Raw genomic sequence first — 20,660 nt, forward strand, 5'->3', positions numbered from 1 at the left:
CATACCAGTCACTCTCCAAGTCATCAGGAGCCATCAGGTCGAGTAGCTTATGGGACATTTCCAGCCTTCCAGAGAGTTCAGCTGAACTCTTCTAGACTTCAGTTGTAAGAAGCCAAAGTGAAAATGTAAGAATCCCAAACTCTTCTAGATTATGGGTGGGCCGAGGTATTTCCACAAAACAGGGCTGGAGTAGAAATGACACTAAAGGCAGCAGTGTGGGGCCGGGAGGTAACAATCCGGTCCTGTGCAGGGTTTGCACTGGGAATGGCCTGACTTCCATGAAGAGGTGAGGAGGGCAATGGACCCTGGTGGTGCCTGAGCAGGGCCCTCTGTGGAGTCCACCAGGAGCAGGTCAAGGAAGGGTGCCAGTCCAGCTCCATGTGTGGCCAGATGTGACGAGTTTACTCCTGCCCTCATTCTGTCCTCTTCCTTAGAAAAACTGTTCTGACAACCCTCCCATGTCCCCTCTATCCTCAGGAATGGACCAGTGAAGACCCTTCCTCCTGAGGCCACAGAGTCAGGCCTAGAGTGGGTCAGGAGGGCCTCGCCCTGCCCTGCCCTGCTGCACCACCCTGCCACTTAGCCTGCAACCCCACCCATGGCTCCCAGCCACTGTGTACCCCTTCTTCTCTATAGAGGAAGATGAGGTGTCCGTGCTGAGCTGGGCCTGTCAGCCTGTCACAGGGTACTCTGGCTGGCAATAAGGCAGGGCACCAGTGACTGGGCAGGGCTGGCTGTTCGGCCCCCATCTGTGCTTGGGAACAGCCTGGGCCCCGAGCCAGCAGCTGCTCTGACCGGGAGGAGAATGCACTGTGCCACAGGGCCCTGAAGTGACAGGCCCCTCCCAGCCCAGGACAGGGCTGCAGTCACTGCCCTGCTGGACACTCACCTAAGGTTGCAGGGTCACTTTCAGAGAGTCTGGAGATGTCAAGTGGCCACACCCATCAGCTCCTGCCTGTTGAGGCCTGCAGGCAGCCATCACAGGCCTGCCCTGACAATTTCCAGCCCAGCTGGCCTGAGGGGCTGTCCTGCCTCCCTGGCTGATGACCAGTGTTCTAGGAGCCCCTCTCCACGTCCTGGAAGCCACACCATCAGAGGGCTTAGGCCCAGGCAACCAGACCCTGGCCCGCCATGAAGGAAGTTGCTCTGCCAAGGGCTGGGTCTGAACTGGTCCACTCTGGACCTTCTGGGCCTTTCCTGTGTGAGCTGGTGTACCTGCTGGCATGCCAAGCTGCAGGAGAGCCCCAGTCACTCCGAGACCCGTCCCCAGGTCTCTGCACTCAGCCCTGCTCTGCTCGACTGCCCCACCCCAGCCCCCTGGCAAATCTGATCTGTCTTTTGTCGCTACACTTTGGCCCTTTCCAGAATGTTTTTGATAGTACCGGGGGTTTGAACTCAGGGCCTCACACTTGCTAGGCAGGAGCTCTACCACTCAAGCCACACCCCCAGCCCTTCTCGAACAGACCCGCGTGGTGTGCAGACATCACATCTGGCTTCCACCACACAGCTGGGACTCACCGAGCTGCCGAGTGAAAGGGTCTGTTCCTCAGCTCACTGAGTAGATGCCCACTGAATACATGGATGTTCCCATGTCGCAGTGAAGCACGTTGGCTGGCTATTGTCTCGAGCAATTGTGAGTCGAGCCGTGAGAAACACGTACAGGAGGGTCTCTGTGTGAATGCAAATCTCCTGCCCACTTCTCAATCAGTTGCTTTCTTATCACTGGGTTTTGGGCCTTCCTCTATCTTGGATACAAATCCTGTTGCACATTCGTACTGTGCAGTGGGCTTTCTCCCAGTCTGTGGCTTGGTTTTCATTCTCTTACTGGTGTCTTTATTTTTTTTAATATTGTAAAAGTAATAGTAGAGCTTATTAGGAAAGGAATTTAGTATAACAGGATAAGAGTGGGGAGGAAAAGAAAGAAAGGAAGACATATTCTGGCTCCCAGGCAGGAAATGAATGTAGAGACTCCTTAATGGTGTCTTTCAAAGTGCAGTTTTCAATTTTCAGGAAGACCAATGTGTCTTTTTGTTCTGGCATGGCCTGTGCCCTTGGTGTTCTAGCTAGGAGACCACAGCCTGGCCCAAGGTCCCAGGGATCCTCTCCTGTGTCTTCTAGAAAGTGTTACATTTTAGGCTTTCCTTTTTGATCAATGACCCATTTCTGAGATCTTTTGGCTAAGGGTGCAAGCTGTGTGTGTTCATGGGTTTTCCACTACCACAACAGGAACCAGTGGTCACCAGCTTAAAAAGAAGAGAGTTTTATTCTGGTCCAAAGTTATGCAAAGTGCAGCCCGGGGTCAGTTGGCCCTGTTGCCTGTGGGTCTGTGGTGAAGCAGCATATCATGGTGGGAGCATGTGGCAAGGAGGCTGGTCACCTCATAGCAGCTGAGACATCAATGAATGAGACAGGAAGGGGCGAGGGTCCCAATCCACCCCCAAGAGCACACTCCCGGTGACCTCACTTCCTCCCACAGGGCCCCCCTCCTAGAGGCTTCACCACCTCCCAGTAGTGGTGCCCACAGGCTGGGGACCCGCCTTCAGCTCATGGCCTTTGGGGGATACTTACCCAAAACCGGCAGCGTAGGTCAAGGTTGGCTGCTTTGCATCGGGGCGCCCAATCGTTACAGCACCACGTGTTGGATGGACTGTCCTTTCTCTGTGGAATTGCCTTCTGTGTTTGCATTTTTGTCAAAAATCAATGAGCTGCATATTCCTGGACTCTGCCATGTTTCGTCAATCTGTGTGCCTGTTCTTTTGCCAACACTAATACCTGCCATCTTGATTAGCACAACTTTAAGGAGCATCCCCAAATGAAGTACTAAGACTCCCTCACCTCATCTTCAAAATTGTGTTGTGATTCTACTTCCTTCGCCTTTCCACATGAATTTCAAAATCCCCTCGGCCATTTTCACCCCAAAAAATCTGGCTAGAATTTCATTGGGATTGCACTGAACCTAACAGTGAGGAGGAGGGGATTAACCCTTCAACAAGTACTGAGCTGGGTGCTCTAACTCGTGAATATGGCGGAGCTCTCTGATTATTTAGGTTTCATTTGACCCAAATCTTTTGCCATTTTAAGCAAACAGATGCCTTAGTTCTTTTGTTAGATTAAGTCTAAGCATTGCATGTATGTTGCTGGTATTTTCACAGTGCTATAGCACTATTTTGGGGTTCTTTTTGTAAGATCTTTCTTCTTTTCCAAATGTTCGTTACCAGGCGCATAGAAACACAACTGGTCTTTGTACATCAACCTTGTACCAAGAGACCTTGCCTAAACCACTTACTGGTTCTAGTAGCTTTTTAATTTGTTCTTTAAAATGTTTCACATAGGCAATTATATATCCTTTGCAAACAAAACTATGTCATTTCTTCCTCCCCAGTCTGCCTACCTTTTGCACTTTTTTCTTGTCTCCCCAAGCACCACTGACCAGACACAGAGACGGTGGGCATCCCTGCTCCTTTTGTAACACTACCTACCTCCATTCCTCCATCTTTTCATTATTTATTATTTATTTTATTTTATCTTTTGCTGGACTGGGGACTGAATCCAGGTCCTCATGGATGCTGGGCCAGCCCTCTACCACTGAGTGGCACCTCTGCTCCTGACTGCATTCTTGTTCCTCTACAGCAAGAAACATTTTAAAAGTAAGGTTATAATTCCTTTCTCAGAAACCCCTTTGTGCTTTCCATCCCAATCAGAATAAAATTGTAGTCCACACATGGCCCAGGGAGCTGTGCAAGGCGGCCGCTCAGCCCTCTGATCTCACCTCCTGAGCTTCTGCCACATTCTGCCCTCTCGAGGCCACCCTGCCTCTACCATTCCACAAGCACATCAGGTTCACAGCCTACGCTGCGGGGATACACTGAGTCCCAGGTACCATGGCTCACTCCCTCGCTCCACTTGGGTCTCTGCTCAATGTGCTTTTTCTCAGAAAGTTCTCCTGGATGCCCCTCCTCTCCCAGCCACTCAGCCGCCGTGCCTCCTCCAATCCCCTTCCCCATCTGGCTTTCTTGCATAGTGTCACTGGCAGCTGTGTTCATACCGTCACTGGCTGTCTTTTCCATGAAGCTTGTGAGTGATGCACAGGCAGGAGTCCTGTTTGTCCCACAAGATCCATAGTCCTATACTTGGAACACCATCACCCCCTAAATACTTGGTGGGGGAAAGGAAACACGGGTGGACCTGCTGTGGTGTTTGCAGCCCAAGGAACAGGACAAAGCTGAACAGTGGAGCCACATTCTCGCTGGCCTGCACCCACCTGCCTGCCCACCTGGGCTGTCTCTACACTGTCCCAGCAGCCTCACTCTCCCACCGTCTGGGGTGAACATCCAACCAGTGCCACACTATGCCAGGCACTGGGCCATTGCCTCACTTGGGACTCACCGCTCTGGATGGGTACTGTGTTAGTGCTGTGTTCCAGTGGTGACATGATACACAGCTACTTGGTGCCTGGCACCTAGTGGGGATTCAGAGCAGGAACTGTTCTCTTTAGTAACATCCCAACTAGCCATTAACAGATAGGAATGGAGCAAGCTTGAATGACTTCTCAGCATGGGAGCCCAATAGACTGGTGTTCAGGACCTGCCAGGGGACTTTAGTGAACTTCTGGAGCTTCGGTTTCTTCCCCTGTACACTATGGATAATAACTCCCTAGACTCTCCTGGCTGGAGTTCTACAGACAATACTGTGCTGATACGGTGTCATGAGCAGAGGGGGATGGTGACCACAATGGTAGTGGCGATGGAACAATGAATATGGTGATGACATTGCCATAGTGGTGGTATCATGTTAGAAATGGTGGTGATGATTATGGTGGTGACAATGATGATGAAGGTGATGATCACAGTGACAGGGATGGTGATGGTGAAGGTGACTGTGACAGTGATAGTGGTAGTGGTGATGATGGTGACAGTGGTGGTGGTAGAGGAACAGTGAGTATGATAAAGCCTAGATTCACCTTGCTCGGACCCTAAGCCCAGGAACACCATATTGGAGTCTTTCTCCTCTGCTTTCCAGCATCTCCTGGATCTGTGGTTTTTGATCTTTGATATTTTTTATATTCTTAAATAATCACTGAGGATCACAAAGAACATTTATTTCTATAGGTTATGTCTTTCAACATTTGCTCTAAGTATTTTTTTAAAAAACTGTTTAATTATTCATTTAAAAGTAACCAGTACAAACACATTTATTATGTTGTTAACACAAATCACACATTTTTTTAGTGAAAACCAAATGCATTTTCCAAAACAAAAATATTTCGTGGAAAGAGTGACAACTTTTCACATTGTTATAAGTCCCTTTAACGCCAGTCTTAATAAAAGCCAGCTGCATTCCCGCATCTGCTTCTGCATTCTACACACATGTGGCCTCAAGAAAACCACTGAGATTTGTAGGAGAAAGAGGCACAGAGCACGCTAGCATTACCATAAGAATAACATTGACCTCTTGGACCCCTGGAGGGTCTTGGGGACACCAGAGCTAGTCTGTCCTCTTGGAAGGCTGCAGGCTCACACTTAGAGAGCCCTGCTCTGGATCCTGCAAACGAGCAAGATTGTCTCTGTGTTCCTGAGGCGACAGACGAGCCCTGCATTCCTGCATGCCCCAATACTCACTGTCAACTCACCTGGGTTGACCAGAGGTCTTGGTCACCTTTGGTTGGTAGGTCATATTTCCTTCTACCTTTAGGTGCATGGGTTCTTTAAGCTAACCAAGTTTAGCCCCACAAGACAGTAGCCAAGTAGCCAGTCAGTGGTGGCCTGGGAGAGGGGAGCAGGGTCTGGAACACGGGCATACCCAGTCATGCAAACGCACAGAGCCAGCACTCATCCTGCCTTGGGACTTGTTCTTCCCCCTTCTGCCCGCTGTGTGGCACCAGACAACAGCCCCTAACCCTCCCCAGACAGAGGAAGACAGAATGTGCCAAACTCCTGGTGGTCCTCCCATAGGCTGGCCAAGATCCTTGGAGGAAAACCAGGCAAACTCCTAGCCTTGTGGACAACTGGTTCTTCCTAGCTGGTCAGCAACCACCAAGCTGGAAGGACAGCCCACCCAACACTCGGTCATGCACTGCTCTGGGGAGGCTCCGGACACACATTCAATCCTCTTCATTTCAAAGGCCAGCAGTAAGTGTCCAGCCTGGGGCAGAGGACAGCACCAGCTCAGTCACTAGCTTTAGGTCCCCAAGGTGTGTGCAAGGAGATGCAAGAAGCCCTCAGGACACTGAGGCAAGAGGATCATGAGTTCAAGATCAGGTTTGACTATACTGTGAGACCCTATCTCAAAAAACAAGACAAAGCAAACAAACAAAAAAAGACACAAAGGGACCAGTGCTTTGAGAGGACGGAAGCAGAGAATGGCTCAGTTTCTTCAAGCCCACGGTCATCAGGACTGTGGGCAGCACTGGAAGTGGAGAAAGGAAGGAAGGTCCCTCTGGGGCCTGGTGGAGGGGAACCAGCCCTGTGACCTTGACCTCAGACTGTGGACTAGCAGAAGTGTATGGGAGTGACTTCCTGGTGTTTCTGGCCTCCCTTCCGTTTGCAGTAGAGTTTTATTATGGCGACTCTAAGACTCTAACACAGTCGGTTTGCTGTTAGTTTGTCCACACTGGCTTTATTTCCTTATCATGTCCCCCGAGACCGTGTATCTTGGGATGGAGTTGTACTCTCAGGAGTTGGTGCTCTCCAGGAGGACACAAGCTCTATTTGTTTTGGAACCAGAACGTCCTTAAAAGTTTGATTCACACCAGGGGAGGACTGTGTGCGTGTGCTTGTGTGTGTGCGCGTGTGTGTGTGCGTGTGTGCGTGTGTGCGTGTGTGTGTGTGTGTGTGTGTATGACTGAGACAAGAGCCATCCAGGTGGCAGCCTGTGTTAGAGGCCAGCTCTGTGGAGTCTGCACCATTCTGCAGGTGTCCCCAGGGGACAGAGGACAGCTGTGGCTCTGCCCCACCCCCACCTGGCAGTGTGACTCAGCCCTGGAGAATGCCACATTGCCTGCATGGGGAGGGGATGAGGGGCACATCTGGGAACACAGAGCCATCCTGTTCCTCCCTACCCCACACCCCACCGTGGGTTCCAGAAAAAGGGACCAACACCTCCCTGTGATGGCAGCTTCATGCAGTTGGGAAGGTTGTGGGTTGAGTCACAGGGCTGGTCCTTCCCTGTCACACCCAGTCAAGCCCAGCCACCAGGGCAGAGATGGAAGCCAGCCTCCTGCAGTCTGACTGCTGGCCTGGCCTCCAGGCACTGCCGCAGGGTCTAAGCCAGCCATTCCACCCCCTGAGCCTCCACACCTGGGCCTGCAGGATAGGGACAAGGACAACCCTAAACCTCCAGGTTGTGAGGAGGATGTAATCAGGTCACACATGTAAAGCTGAGGACTTAGAAGCACCCGGTGGATGGTCAGTACACACCACCATTGTTTCTGTGACTAGCTATTGTGATCTGGGGACCCCAAGGAAGGCTTTAAATCTCCCTGAAGCCTATCATCAGTAGGGATGCCAGCTAAGGGAATGGAGTGAGGGTCTCAGAGCAGGGACAATGAACCCCTGACTTGGGTTGGCTTTGCCTGGAAGGAAGCAGGACAGCTGTGTCAGCCTCTTGGCAGGGTCATCCCACTGCTCCCCAGAGTGACAAGACAGGGCCTCTCCAGGAGCCAGGGACTCTCCTCAGTCCAGCTACACTCTTACACTTTTATACCAGTTCAGCTACACCCTTACACCCATTTCTTCATCTGTGAAAAGGGGAGAAGTCATTGTTGCTGCCTCAGTGGTCAGAAGAGTGATAAGTGAGCTATAGTCATGGGAGCTGCCAGCCATGCTTGGTTTGGGGACGCTCTCCCATGGACCAGACCTGGCCTCTGCCTTCCCAAGGAAGGCACCCCTGGAAGTCCCGTCTCTGAAACAGGTCCAAGCATGATCCTGACACCCAGGGGAAGTGGGAGTGAAGGGCTCTACAGGGTCCTCTCTGAGCCTGAGGGTCTTTGCTACTCACTAGGTGGCAAAACACAACCCTGGAGCCAGGCCACAGGAACGCTTGGCCACCTCCTTGCCTGCTGTGCCTCGGTCTCCCCATCTGTAAAGCGGAACCCATTGCAATGGAACCAGCCTGCCGGGTTGTTGGGTGGACTAAATACATCACGAGTGTCTACCACAAGCAGCTGTAATTGACCCCTTGGAGATACCAGGACTCTTCCAGGAGAACCTGGGACAGAGCAGGGCCTGTCATCAAGAGACCTCAGGGAGCGCTCATAACCCTCAGAGAGCAGAGAGTGGAAAGTGGAGAGTGGCCATCCAGAGCCAAGGAGCAAGCTCAAGTGCAGTCATTGCCCAAGCACTTCTCTGCCTCAGCACTGCAGGCATTTGGGGCCTGATCACGCTCCATTGTGGGGTCATCCTGTGCTTCCCAGGTGTCTACCAACACCCCTGGCCTCTGCCCCCTAGACACCCGCAGACTCTCAATTATGGCAGCCAAAAACCCCTTGCAGACATGGCGGTGCCACCTGAGTAGGGAGGTAAAAACAGTCCAGCTGAGGACCACCATTCAGATCATTCAGAGACTTGGCTTGAAAGAGTCCTGACTTTAAATAGCACTCTGAGTCAGGCGCCGGTAGATCACACTTATAATCTTAGCTACTCAGGAGGCAGAGATCAGGAGGATCGAGGTTCAAAGGCAGCCCAGACGAATAGTTTGTGAGGTCATATCTCGAAAAAATTCATCACCAAAAAGGGCTGGCAGAGTGGCTCAATGTGTAGGCCCTGAGGTCAAGCCCCAACACAGCAAAAAATAATAATAAAATAATAAAAAATAGCTCTCTGATGGTTCAGAGTATGAGCCTCCATGTCTGCAAAGACATTTTAGAAATCTAACTGATGACAGGTGAAGCGTTTGGATTATGGTAAATTCTGAACTGATCAGCCAGGTGATACAATTCACTCTCTCCCATGGTGCTCCCTACAGCCCCAGTGTCCCCAGGGCCAGTGTTTTAGAAATGTGATATCTCACTGTACTCACAGCAGCTCATGACATGGGAACTGTTCTCATTATCACCATTCACACATGAGGAAACTGAGGCACAGAGTTGCACAAACTTGCCCAAGGATTCAACAGCCCCTAGGTGGTATGGCCCACCAGTGTGGCCCCAAAGCTACACCACCAGCCCCTTGCTCTGCCCATCTCTGAGACTTTTTGCTCTTGTCCTGAGCTGGCAGCCACACGCACGCTGTGTCCAGTGAGGAACCCAGGGCCCAGCAGGAGCAAATTGGTGTAATGAAGCCACTTTCAGCAGCAGGATTCAGCTCTACCTCTGATCACCTCATGCCCTTCTCAAAACAGGCAGGAAGCAGGAAGGGGGCTTTCTGGGAGAGTTCAGCAGCAGCTGTGCACCTGAGGGAGACCTGACACCTGTGGCTCAGCCCAGCAGGTGACACATTCTTTCTTCAACTCTAAAATGGCCATCTGGTTGTCAGAATCAGCCTAGTGAGGAGTCAAACCTCATCCAGACTCCACCCCTAGCCTCCATTCTGTTGTCATCCTGTGGGAACTTCCCACTCCCTAATGTCCCTTTGCCCTCTGCCCTCAGCAGTGTCATTTCATGACAAGCCCCTATAGCCCTCATCAAGTGACTGAAACTTTCCCTACTTTGGCCCCTGAGACCTTGCCCCAAGAGATAAGGGGTTTGTTTTCTTCCTCAATTCCCTTCTGATTACCTCCCCTCCCCCAGCAACCAGCAATTCACCAGGCTCCTGCAGCCACACCCAGCTTTGTTGGAGGCTTCCAAGAGCAGACCCAAGACAGCAGGACCACGGGGCTCTATCTGCTGGGTCTATGCTGCACACATCCTTGCCAAAAGGGACACAAGCTGAGCAGGTCCCTCCACGGCCCTGAGCAATCTTGACTGAGCAGATCTGCATCCAAAGGCCTCGCCAGGTAACTACAGGGTCCCAAAGCCTGGTCCTAGGGGTAAGTGGAAAGCAGGTCCAGGCAGCCCACCTGCCTTCTCAACCTGCACATGTGTGCAACTAGCGGCAGGTGCTTCTTTCCCAGGCGGAGCCCACCTTTGGTCTACCGGAGGTTATTTGGGACAGATCCCCCATGTGTTGGGGCCCACAAGGGCTCATTCCACCCAAGACCTAGAAGGGTCCTCTCTGGGCAGTTGGACATTCCAGGCTTGCCCAGCCTGGTGGCCTTCCAGCATTGATGACTACCAGGCTTGGGGACTTCTCTGAATGTACCCACAAAGCCCCGATAGCCACAGCAGGGATGGTGTAGGAATGGACAGAGACCACTTCTTCCATGTCCTGCCTGCATCTGCAGGTGCCTGAGGAGGTGAGGCCAGCTCCCAGTTTGAGACATATGCTAGAAGAAGGAACCAGCAGGGTTCCAGAGCACCTCAGGTGGGGGCCATGCATGGGACGCCTGGGGCCAGCACTTTAGGACCTATGGGGGAGGTCAGGGGAGGCCTTCTCTGCTCCCATGTGGAGCCTGTTTAGAGGAATTAGAACAAGTGTTTCTTAGGTATAAGAGGACTTGGGGGCATAGAGAGCTCGGAGGGACAGGAAGGGATGGGGGGACACAGGACTCACTCCACAAGGGTCGGGCTCTTAGCAATCCACCCTGAGAAAGGTGCATAGGAAAGGTAGAATTTGACCAAGGCATCCCTCTGAGGATGGTGGGCTTGGTTTTGGGGCCATCTCTTGTGTTCTGGTTGCTTTCCATAATGACAGAAATGTTGACATTTTTTTCTTGGGCTCAGGAAGGGAGAGGGCCAGCTCACATTCAGGCGAGGGTGGGCTGGGAGTGTGCATATATCTGTGACCATGCACTCTGCACCCCAAATATGAGAACCCCACAAGACTAATCCTGCTCACCATCACCCACGCCTCCCAGCCTCTGGCCATTTTCCTTACAGTGTCCCCAACCTTGGCCGGAGGTGTGTGTGAGCCCCAGATTGCACCAGCGGGAGGGGGCAGGCAGAGCAGGGCGCTCCTGCCACGAGGTGCCAGGCGGACACTGGGGTCCTCACAGCACCGCTCCAGTGCTGCTGATCCGCCCTGGTTTTGCGGCTGCCTGGCCCTCCTCCCTCCGCCTCCTCCCTCCGCCTCCTCCCTCCGCACTCCCTCGCTCCGCCTAGCCTAGCGCGGTTGGATCAGTCCTCTGGCATTTCCTGCTGCCGGGCCGCGCCACCAGCTGAGCCACCTCGCCTGGCCCGGCACGGGCCGGCCGGAGCGCGGAGCAGTGCGTGCAGCACGGTAGGAGCTTGGCCTCCAGGGACCGGGAGACACTGGGAGGAACAGGGAGGGCCAGCAGGCCCTGGAAGGGGACACCGAGCAGGCCAGAGCGTCCAGCGGGCCTCTGGGACCATCTGCGGGGTTCGGGGAGCCCACTGGGCAAAATCTAGGACCCCCTAGGACTGGGAGCAGCCCTGTGAACTCCAGCAGTGGCCAGTGCTGGGAGCCCCGCCTGGCCACTGAGCAGGGAGCCAGGCCCCTGGCCAGTCTGGTCTGGGTGGCGGGTGGGGCCCGCGTGTAGGAGCAGCTTGCCCAGCCAGCTCCACCACTTGGAGGAGCTTAAAGGAGCCAGTATCAGGCAGGAGGATGGGAAGGTCTGGGTGCCACCAGATGCTGGGTGTGGGGGTCTTTATCCCCCACCAAACCCAGGTAGCATATTGGGAGAGACAGTAGGGTGCAGGTCTGTATCCTGGGCCTGGGATCCCACCTACAGGCTTGGTTCCCAGGGGCTCTGACTGGGTCCACAGGGCAACGGCTTGCCTGGACTGGGCTCTGCCACCACCATTACCCTGGGTCTCTGTCTATCCACAGCCTCCTTCTCTAGGCCACTGACCCCCTAAAGAAAGGGAGGTAGCTTTGTGTAGGGGGCTGAGTCTCCAAGAGGGGCTTGTATGTTTGGGGATTCCTGGGTTAGGGTTGGGGGTGGGGTGGAACATGCTAGGGGAGGCTGGGTGCCCTGCCCCCTGCCCCCTGCCCCAGCCACAGGTCCAGTCCATACTTTCCAGGTACCTTCCAGCCCAGACAGCTGGTTCCCTTCTGTCAGAAGCCAACCTGACTTTGGGTTTAGAGGGACCCCATAGGGTGTGGATCTATCCCACCAGGGGCAAGGAGGTCCTTGCCACTCATCACCAACCTTGGGCCAAGCTGGGTCTGGCGTTGCTGGAAAGGCTGATTGAATTTCTCTTCTTTTGCCATCTCGGGGTCTCACTACCTTGCTACCTTCTTGTCTGCCAAATATATAATTTATATATGTGTCTGAGTCCCTGTAAGTCACCTTGCACAGACCTGAGGAGCAGGGCACCAGGGCCTGGGGAAGAGGGCATGACCTTTGGGATGAACGTTAAGCTCTTAGGTCTGTCTGCACTGGGTGAATCCAGGTCCCCCACTGACCAGAAACCTTGCCTCTCCAATAACACTAACAGACGAAGCACCCTCCCCCTCCTTCCTTGTTTACGGAGGACCCTGCTGCCAGGTTCTAAGTGAGCTGAAGGGGTTTTGCAGGTGGCAGGCAAGTCAAGGGGTGACCCAGGCCCGGGCAGTGGCATCTCTGTTCCCCCTCAGGCTCCAGGCTGAGAACCTGTGAAGCCATTGTCTGCCTGCACGTGTAGGGGGCAGGGTGACAGGTCCTTTAACACAGGGCCCCGGGAGGTGAGCAGACGCATCTGTCTGGTCTGTCTTGCCAGGTTGTGTCAAAGCAGATGCACCTGGTCTTAGGGAGACAGCTATGCCAATGTTGAGCCCCCACGCAGGCTGAGTGTCAGAGGGCTGTTCCTTCCAGGCTAGCCCAAACCGGGCCAGGAATAGGCAAGTCCTTTGCAGCATGGCTTTCACCTCATCCCCACCCCAGCCCTGTTGTAGTCACCATGAGGAGACATTCTCCAGGAGCAATTTCTCCCCTGAAATCCAGGCTTCCTGGAAGTTTCCTGAGCTCCAATAGTGATGTACGTTCTCTGCTTTGGGGGAGGGTAGCAACACTCAGTGACAAGCCAGTAATTTGACAACTGTTGTGTGGTGTGGCAGCTGTGTTCCAGGGCTTGTTCATTCTGTAGTTCTGCCGTGTGCATGCACACACACACTCCTCACTGCTCACCCAGGTAGAGCGCTTACCCAGAGAGGCAGAGTGCATCCTGCCCCCATTTGTTGTTAAGGGGCAGATTAGTCTCCCAATGCAGCCTGGGAGCTTGAAGATCTGACTCTGGGCTGGGGGCACAGAGGGGCAGAGGCAAAGGGTGCATGGTGCCCAAAGGGTCCAGGTCATCAGGACAGGAAGGAGCTGTCTGGTGCAGACCCGCCATGGGGTCCAGGGGAAGGTGGTGGAACCACCCACACACTGCTTGCAGAGTTGGCACAGGGGTGTTGGGTATCTGAAGACCGTGCTGCTGGCCTTCTGACAGGCAGTTGACAGGCATGCCACCCAGCCTGAGATGTCCTCGTGTGTTCGTGGCTGTCACATAAGAAGAGTATTCTTCTGAGTGGCAGATTGGCCGTGTGACTTATTAAACCTGCAGCTCAAGGAGAAAGAACTCAGAACCCGAGGTGAGGCCCTGGATCACCTGGTCCTGGCCAGACCCCTGAGGGCTTACGGGTGGCAATGGCTCACAGCTGGGTAGCCTTGACTGCACTGGCTGTCATCTGGGAAGATGCATGCACAGAGCACTTGGACTTTGGGCCTCAGCGATGCCTTGTCGGGGACCTTGGAGCATGTGCAGTGGGTGCAAAGTTGCCTTGTGCTGGTGTCTGACCGGAGAGGGTAGGGCTGTGGGATGGGACAGGGAGCTTGATGTGCATGAGAGGGGCCTGGGAGCCATCCAGAAAAGCCCTGGGGTGGTCCTGGCCAGTGCAGCCTTACCAAGGTCATCCGGGTCATGAAACAGTATGAGAACGTCCGTACTGGTCAGGACATGAGCCTTGCTGACAGCATGAAGGGATCTAAAATACCTAGCAGGCCTTTGCCGCAAATCTCAGCCATGAGGCTGAGAGTCCGCGCTCTGCCTGTGTCCAGTGCCACCCTCACACCTGGCTCCTTCCTCCAGACTTGGCCCTTGCCTGGAGGACCAGGCCAGTTCATGAGCTGTCCCTTCCTGCCCCACCTACTTCTCCAGCAGTAAGCAGCATGGTCTTTAAAAATGCAAACCTGGATGGGAGGCAGCTCATGGGTGGAGCATGTGCCTAGCAGGTGTGAGGTCCTGGGTTCCATCCCCAGCACCACAAAAATATGTGAGTGTGTGAGTGAAGCCACATCACATAACTTGCCCCTCAGAGCCCCTTGCCATTTGCCATGGTTCTCAGACTAAGTCCATAGCCCAGGAGGCCCTGGTCCCTGCCCTCCTTTCACCTCTCCTCCCTCCTTACTCACAGGGATCCCAGGCCTGACTTGCTTACTTCAGGGCCTTTGCACTCCCTGTGCCATCTCCTGGCAGCTCTCCCCGAGATGTGCATGTGGTGGGCTCCGTGTGATCCAGTCTCCACCGAGAGGTCACTACTCTGAGACCCGCTCTGCTCCGGCCCTAAAGTGCCCACTCTAAATGAGTCGTAGCACTGCGTCTGTTTTCTTAGCATCATTTATCTGTATCTGAAATTGTCTCCATTTTTTATTGGCTTAATTGAACGTTAAATGTGGAGAAAGCAACTGGGTGAGAGCCAGCCATAGAGGTTGCGATCTCTTGTCATCATTCTCTGTCCCCCGAGTGTCAGCTCTGGGCTTTGTTCTCTCAGCCTACCTGGGGTGTGAAAGGAAAGCCCGGGAGATTGGAAGACTGAGACTAGCTGCCCCGTCTTGCTTCTCCTGCTTCATGGGGGCTCTGGAGAAATGCCCCTTCCTATGGTGTGACCCCCCTCACAGAATCAACTCATTTCTGAATTAGGAATGGTGCTGACAAGTGGCTTGAGCTCAGAAGACGCTTGGCCTTTAATCTGGTGGAGTGCAGGTGACATGAGCTACACAGCTGTCACTTCTGACCTAGGCTGGGACTTCATAATGAACATATTTAAAGCTTAAATGGAAAACATAAGAGGGGGCTTCAGGAATAGCCCACCCCAGAGGCTGCTGGCCAGGCTGCCCCTTGTGGCGTGCATGGAGCTGCCTTCCCTTCTCTCCCTGCACGGGGAGAAGAAGCCAGGCCTCTGGCACCCAGTTGGGGCAGCACAGCTGGCTCCTGATGGCCCACACCTTTGTCCCTTCCACTCAGGAATGCTCCCCCTCACTCACCCTGGCAGGGGGCAGGGTGCCTTTGCACTCAGCTAGGTGCTACAGTGGATTGATGTGCTCGCCTATTGGAATGAATATGGTAGGGGAGGGGTATCTGCAGTTCCCTGCAGTAGGGCCAGTGGAGCTTTTGATGCCCGACTATTGGTGTGAATATGACAGAGAGTGGGTCCATGACTTTGGGTCCTGTTTACTGCTTTGAGGCCCGTAGCATCAGGATTTCTGTCTGCCCACTGGGGGAGTATGAGCAGGAAGTGTGAGTCTTTTGAAAGGCTGGGAGGGGGGTACAGCAGCACTGCCACACACACCCATAGCAGCAGGATTCCACGGACACTCTATCGGGATGAATGGAACAGGGGTGTTGGGGATCGCTTAAGGCAGAGCAGGCTTGAGTAGCAGCCTCCGCTCATGGGTTGCCCAGCAGGGCAGCTCCTGTTGGTGCCCTGCCTTTCCCTAGTAGGCGGGAGAGAAGCCAGGGTGCCTCTGGTCAGTGGCTGACGGCCAAAGCTACTTTTCCAGGAGGGAAGCGGGAGGGGAGTGCAGGACTGACCACCGGAACACAGAGCAGGGGGATAGGAAGGCTGGATGCCCAATTTGTAGGACAAAGTCCAGGTCTATCCATGCAGGATGTCAACTAAATCCAGTAGGGTTCAGGCTTGGGCAGGGACTGGGGTGGGTGTGTCACCCTTGTCCCTCAGGGGAGCCCCTGTGTTCTGCTGGCTGAGCGCTGGAGCGAGGGTGCCACTCAGCTCTAGGCTTTCCTAGGCCACTCTGGACACCATCTCAGTTGTCAGAGCCATGGAGCGGCCTCATGCAGGCCGTTCAGTAGTCTGGTACGGGCCCCAGGGACCAGGGAAGGGCTGGCCAGGGCCTGAGTGGTAGATGACTTCAGGAATACAGTGGATTTAGAGGCCTGGACAAGGAAGAGGTACGGGCCCAGTGAGGTTCCTTTGCTTCCAAGCCTCTCTTCTCTGTCTGTGACATCGGGCTCACAGCCAGGTTACAGAAGTCCCAAGTACTAGATGAGCCTTTGTATGGTGACTGTCACAGCACTGGGTAAGCATCAGCCTTTATATGGTGACTGTCATAGCCCCAAGGGCCCAGCCACGGGATTCACGCTCCAGGCATCATCTCTCTCGGTCAGACTGCCCTGGGCCATCCACACCTGTGGTTGCCTGGGCCCTCTGAGGACCCAGATGGATCCTGCTCCTGCCCAGAGACCCTCCTTCTACACCTCCAGCCCCCTATGCTCCCTACTTTGGCACCTGTCCCAGGATGTCCTGAGCTGTCACCTCATGGGCTACTCCGACCTGTGAAGGGACAGTGAGTCCATGAGAAGCCTGGCTCAGAGAACCTGGGCTCTTGGAACCTGTGTAGTGTCACCTGCAGAGTTGGAATCCTAACACAAGCTGTCCTTGAGTGGACTAGGTCCAGTGAGACCCCAACCCAGGGCCTGGAGAACTGGAGAGTCTCTGTCCCCTTCCATCTCCACTCCTTGCCAGGCAGTGTCTTGCTTAGGAACTGAACTATCTTGTTAGCCTGGGCCCAGGTATTGGAGGCAGGGGCACCAGAACCAGAACCAGAGCCCCCGGATGACTGAAGGGTACTGTGAGAGCCCTGCCCTGAGGCCCTGCCTCCTGGGAGAGCTGGCCTGCAGAGGACCCATGGAGCTCCCTGCTTGCGTCTATTCTCTCTGGCTCCAGAGCACCGGCAGCTCCTTCTTCCAAACCTCCCCAGGCTGCCCAGAGTGGTCAGCCCCAGGTTAGAGTCCCTCCCTGCTCTCTTTTAAGAGGAGAGGGAATGGGGCCTCAAGAACAGCAGTGCTAGCTGGGCGCTGGTGGCTCACATCTGTAATCCCAGCTACTCAGGAGGCAGAGATCAGGAGGATCACGGTTCAAAGCCAGCCCTGGGCAAATAGTTGCGAGACCCCATCTCAAAATAACCCATCACAAAAAAAGACTGGTGGAGTAGCTCAAGGTGTAGGACGTGAGTTCAAACCTCAGTACTGCCAAAAAAAAAAAAAAGAACAGCAGTCTGCCCCTCCCTGGGCCTCAGTTTCTCCACCTGCGAGGTGCCCTATCCCTGACATTCCCCACAGCCAGCGAGAGCAGCTCCACTCCGCACGCCAAGGTGGAAACTTAGCAGTTTGGGACCTCCAGAGTCCCTGCTCACTTCACAAATGGGTCCTCTAGAGGCCCCACCCTGCCCCTGCTCCTCGAGCCATTTTATATCTTGAAGGTTCATGTCAAGTTTTATGCAAGGAAAAGTTTCCACTAATTTAAAAAAACTTTGAAACTGCTGCCCTCTTCCCTCTGGCTCTCACACCCACATAGGAGACTGTGTCACTGAAGTGTTCTGTGTCACTAAACTGCTCTGCATCCTGGAGGCTTATGATTCACCCGTGGCTGGAGCCACCACCCTATTACCTTCCCGTGTGGCTCCACCTTCCTGCTCACCTGCAACCTGGGGGCCAGGACAGGGGGTGGCACTGGGGGAAGACTAGGATGGGCAGAGAAGAACAGAAACAGATCTGGAAAGTAGGCGAGCCCTCTGCAAGCTGCTTTGAGACATCCTGACCTCCCGGGAGCAGAGGGAGAAAGCAGCCAGCTTTGAAACAAGCCCTCACCCACTGCAGCACCACGCTGGGTTTCCACTTTGGGGTTGGCTCCAGCAGGAGAGCGTGGGCCAGGCTGCTGGGAGGCCTAGATTCTGCCTCTGAATAGCAGCAGCCCTTGGAAATGACATACGTCCCCAAAAAAAGCAGGTCCCCACAGGGCAGGCAAGGCTGCTGGAAGGAGGAGGGTGCTTGGCCACCCAGGCAGAGAGTTTGGAGTGTAAAGATGTCACCTGGGCCTAGAAATGTAAGGATTCAGCCCCAGTGTGGAAACTGAGGGTGAGGTCCCTTGAGGACAGGGCCTGGTTGCTTGGTCATCTGACTGGTCAGACAGGTGAGGTCTCTAAAGGCTATGGAGGCAGGGGACAGAGATGTTCCCCATTGATGATTGGCACCAAGGGACAGTCCCCATGTGCTCGGCCTGGGCATGCTGTTGAGAGCACATGGCTACCATGGTCCAGGTAGGCTGGTCCGGTGTTTCCTTTATCCCATCTCACAGATCAGAGGGGAGAGAGACACACAGTCCCCTGGTGGCCAGGGTTACAGCACCCTCGATCCACTCCTCAGGATGACTGGGCATTCGCTCTGATATGTCTTGGGCCAGCTGTGGCCAGTGGCTGTGTGGCCACCCAGTGTGACTGACCACAGGGCTTCTTCTGTGGTCCTTTCTGGGACATGGTGCCCACCCCACTAGGGCTCTCTACTGCCTACATCTCTGTCCTAACAAATTCCTGTCCCTCCCTGGAAGATTGATCCAGGGTCCCCAGTAGGGCCTGACACCTGGCAAGGATGCAGTGAATGTCAGACATTTGAGGACCTTAGTTAGCTCTGGCCCACCTCCCTTCTGCCTCTCCTGGGCTGTCCCCTGTGTGGAGCCCTTTCTCTTCAGGATGGCCCTGCGTGAATCTGAATTCACCCCTTCTCTTCCTTCAATGGGCTGGGGTATCCCTGCTGCTGGCCCAGTGGAGCCCACTCCTCCCTCCCTCCACCTCACTTGGTTTCTTCCCCCATGGGCCAGCGAGCCACTGCTTCCGTGTGTCTGGTTTGGCTCTCATTTTGCACAGACACATGGGTCGTGGGGTCATTAGCCTTGATGCCATGTGCCTGGGCTGTGAGCACTCCATCCAGGTACTCCTCACTGCTGACCTGTGTCGGGTGGGGGCCTGCTGCCTTGTGGGCTCCATGGAGTGACTGTCTGACCTCGTGGATGATGACTGGCATGGCAGTAACCACATGGGAATCCCCATCCTGTGTGGTCCTGGGTGAGTCCCTATAGTGCTGAGTCTCAGTTTGCTCATCTCTGAAATGGGCTGTGTTGGTGACGGCTTCCTAGGGTGCTTCCAGGACTTGGCTAGAGCATGAGCCAGGCCTGCTGTGGGCGCAGGACCCAGCTGGACCTTGGGCCTGTGTAGAGGTGGCATGGACTCTCAGATCGTTAATGAAAACTTTTCTTTTTTTTGGTGGGACTGGATTTTGAACTCAAGACTTTGTGCTCACAAAGCAGGCACTCTACCACTTGAGCCACACCTCTAGTCCATTTTTTTTCCCTCCGGTTATTTTGGAGACAGGAGGGGGGGCGGCTGGAGGGGAGATGTCCTTGTGAACTGCCTGCTTGGGCTGGCCTTAAAATGTGATCCTCCCAATCCAGTCTCCCGTGTAGATGGGATTATAGGCACGAGCCACCTCGCAGCCATTAATGAAAACTTTCATTAATGATTAAACATCATAAAAGATTTAAACACAGAAGCCATACAAATAGTAGAACCAACCCCAACCTTACATGTTATAATCAGCCCACTTTATCAAGGTGCCCACGTTTGCTTTAGGTCTATTCTGAGAGCTCAGAGCCAGCACAGTGGGAGAAGGATGGCCCCCCACCCCAACCATCTCTGGGCTGTGGCATTGCCCTCTGTCCTTCCAGAAGGAGCTGCTCCCCTGGCTTTCCAGATGGACATTCCTAGGTGTGTTTATATGCTCTTACTGTATATGGGTGAACCCATAGACAAACGTGCTCCTCCAGCTGAGTCTCAAACACCTGCTGGCACTGTTTCTTTTTTTTTTTAGGATGTCCATTAACTTTTTTTTTATTGTTTTATTATTCATATGTGCATACAAGGCTTGGGTCATTTCTGCCCCCTGCCCCCAGCCCCTCCATTACCACCCCCTCCCCCTCCCCCCCCCCACCCCTTCAATACCCGGCAGAAACTATTTTGCCCTTATTTCTAATTTTGTTGTAGAGAGAGTATAAGCAATAATAGGAAGGAACAAGGGTTTTTGCTGGTTGAGATAAGGATAGCTATACAGGGCATTGACTCACATTGATTTCCTGTGCGTGGGTGTTACCTTCTAGGTTCATTCTTTTTGATCTCACCTTTTCTCTAGTTCCTGGTCCCCTTTTCCTATTGGCCTCAGTTGCTTTAAGGTATCTGCTTTAGTTTCTCTGCATTAAGGGCAACAAATGCTAGCTAGTTTTTTAGGTGTCTTACCTATCCTCACCCCTCCCTTGTGTGCTCTCGCTTTTATCATGTGCTCAAGTCCAATCCCATTGTTGTGTTTGCCCTTGATCTAATGTCCACATATGAGGGAGAACATACGATTTTTGGTCTTTTTGGCCAGGCTAACCTCACTCAGAATGAAGTTCTCCAATTCCATCCATTTACCAGCGAATGATAACATTTCGTTCGTCTTCATGGCTGCATAAAATTCCATTGTGTATAGATACCACATTTTCTTAATCCATTCGTCAGTGGGGGGGCATCTTCTGGCACTGTTTCTTAGCACGGTCATATTGGAGTCGTGTGAAACTTGCAGAAGCAGTGCTGCACAGCTT

At 53.7% G+C, this 20,660-nt stretch overlaps 1 protein-coding gene across 2 annotated transcripts in view; it reads left to right on the plus strand.

Moving 5' to 3' along the window:
• Window positions 1-9,771: 9,771 nt before the first annotated feature.
• The window catches only part of Osbpl5 (oxysterol binding protein like 5), a 54,375-nt gene continuing 43,486 nt past the window's right edge, over window positions 9,772-20,660 (plus strand). The window contains exon 1 of one of the 2 annotated variants that reach the window (XM_074050991.1): window positions 9,772-9,930. The gene's annotated coding sequence lies outside the window, so the exon portion shown is untranslated. Of the gene's footprint in view, window positions 9,931-11,097; window positions 11,253-20,660 lie in introns of those variants that run through there. The other variant, XM_020168802.2, reaches the window with a different exon arrangement.

This window comes from Castor canadensis, chromosome 1, assembly GCF_047511655.1.
Source record: "Castor canadensis chromosome 1, mCasCan1.hap1v2, whole genome shotgun sequence".
NCBI classification, from domain to species: domain Eukaryota; kingdom Metazoa; phylum Chordata; class Mammalia; order Rodentia; family Castoridae; genus Castor; species Castor canadensis.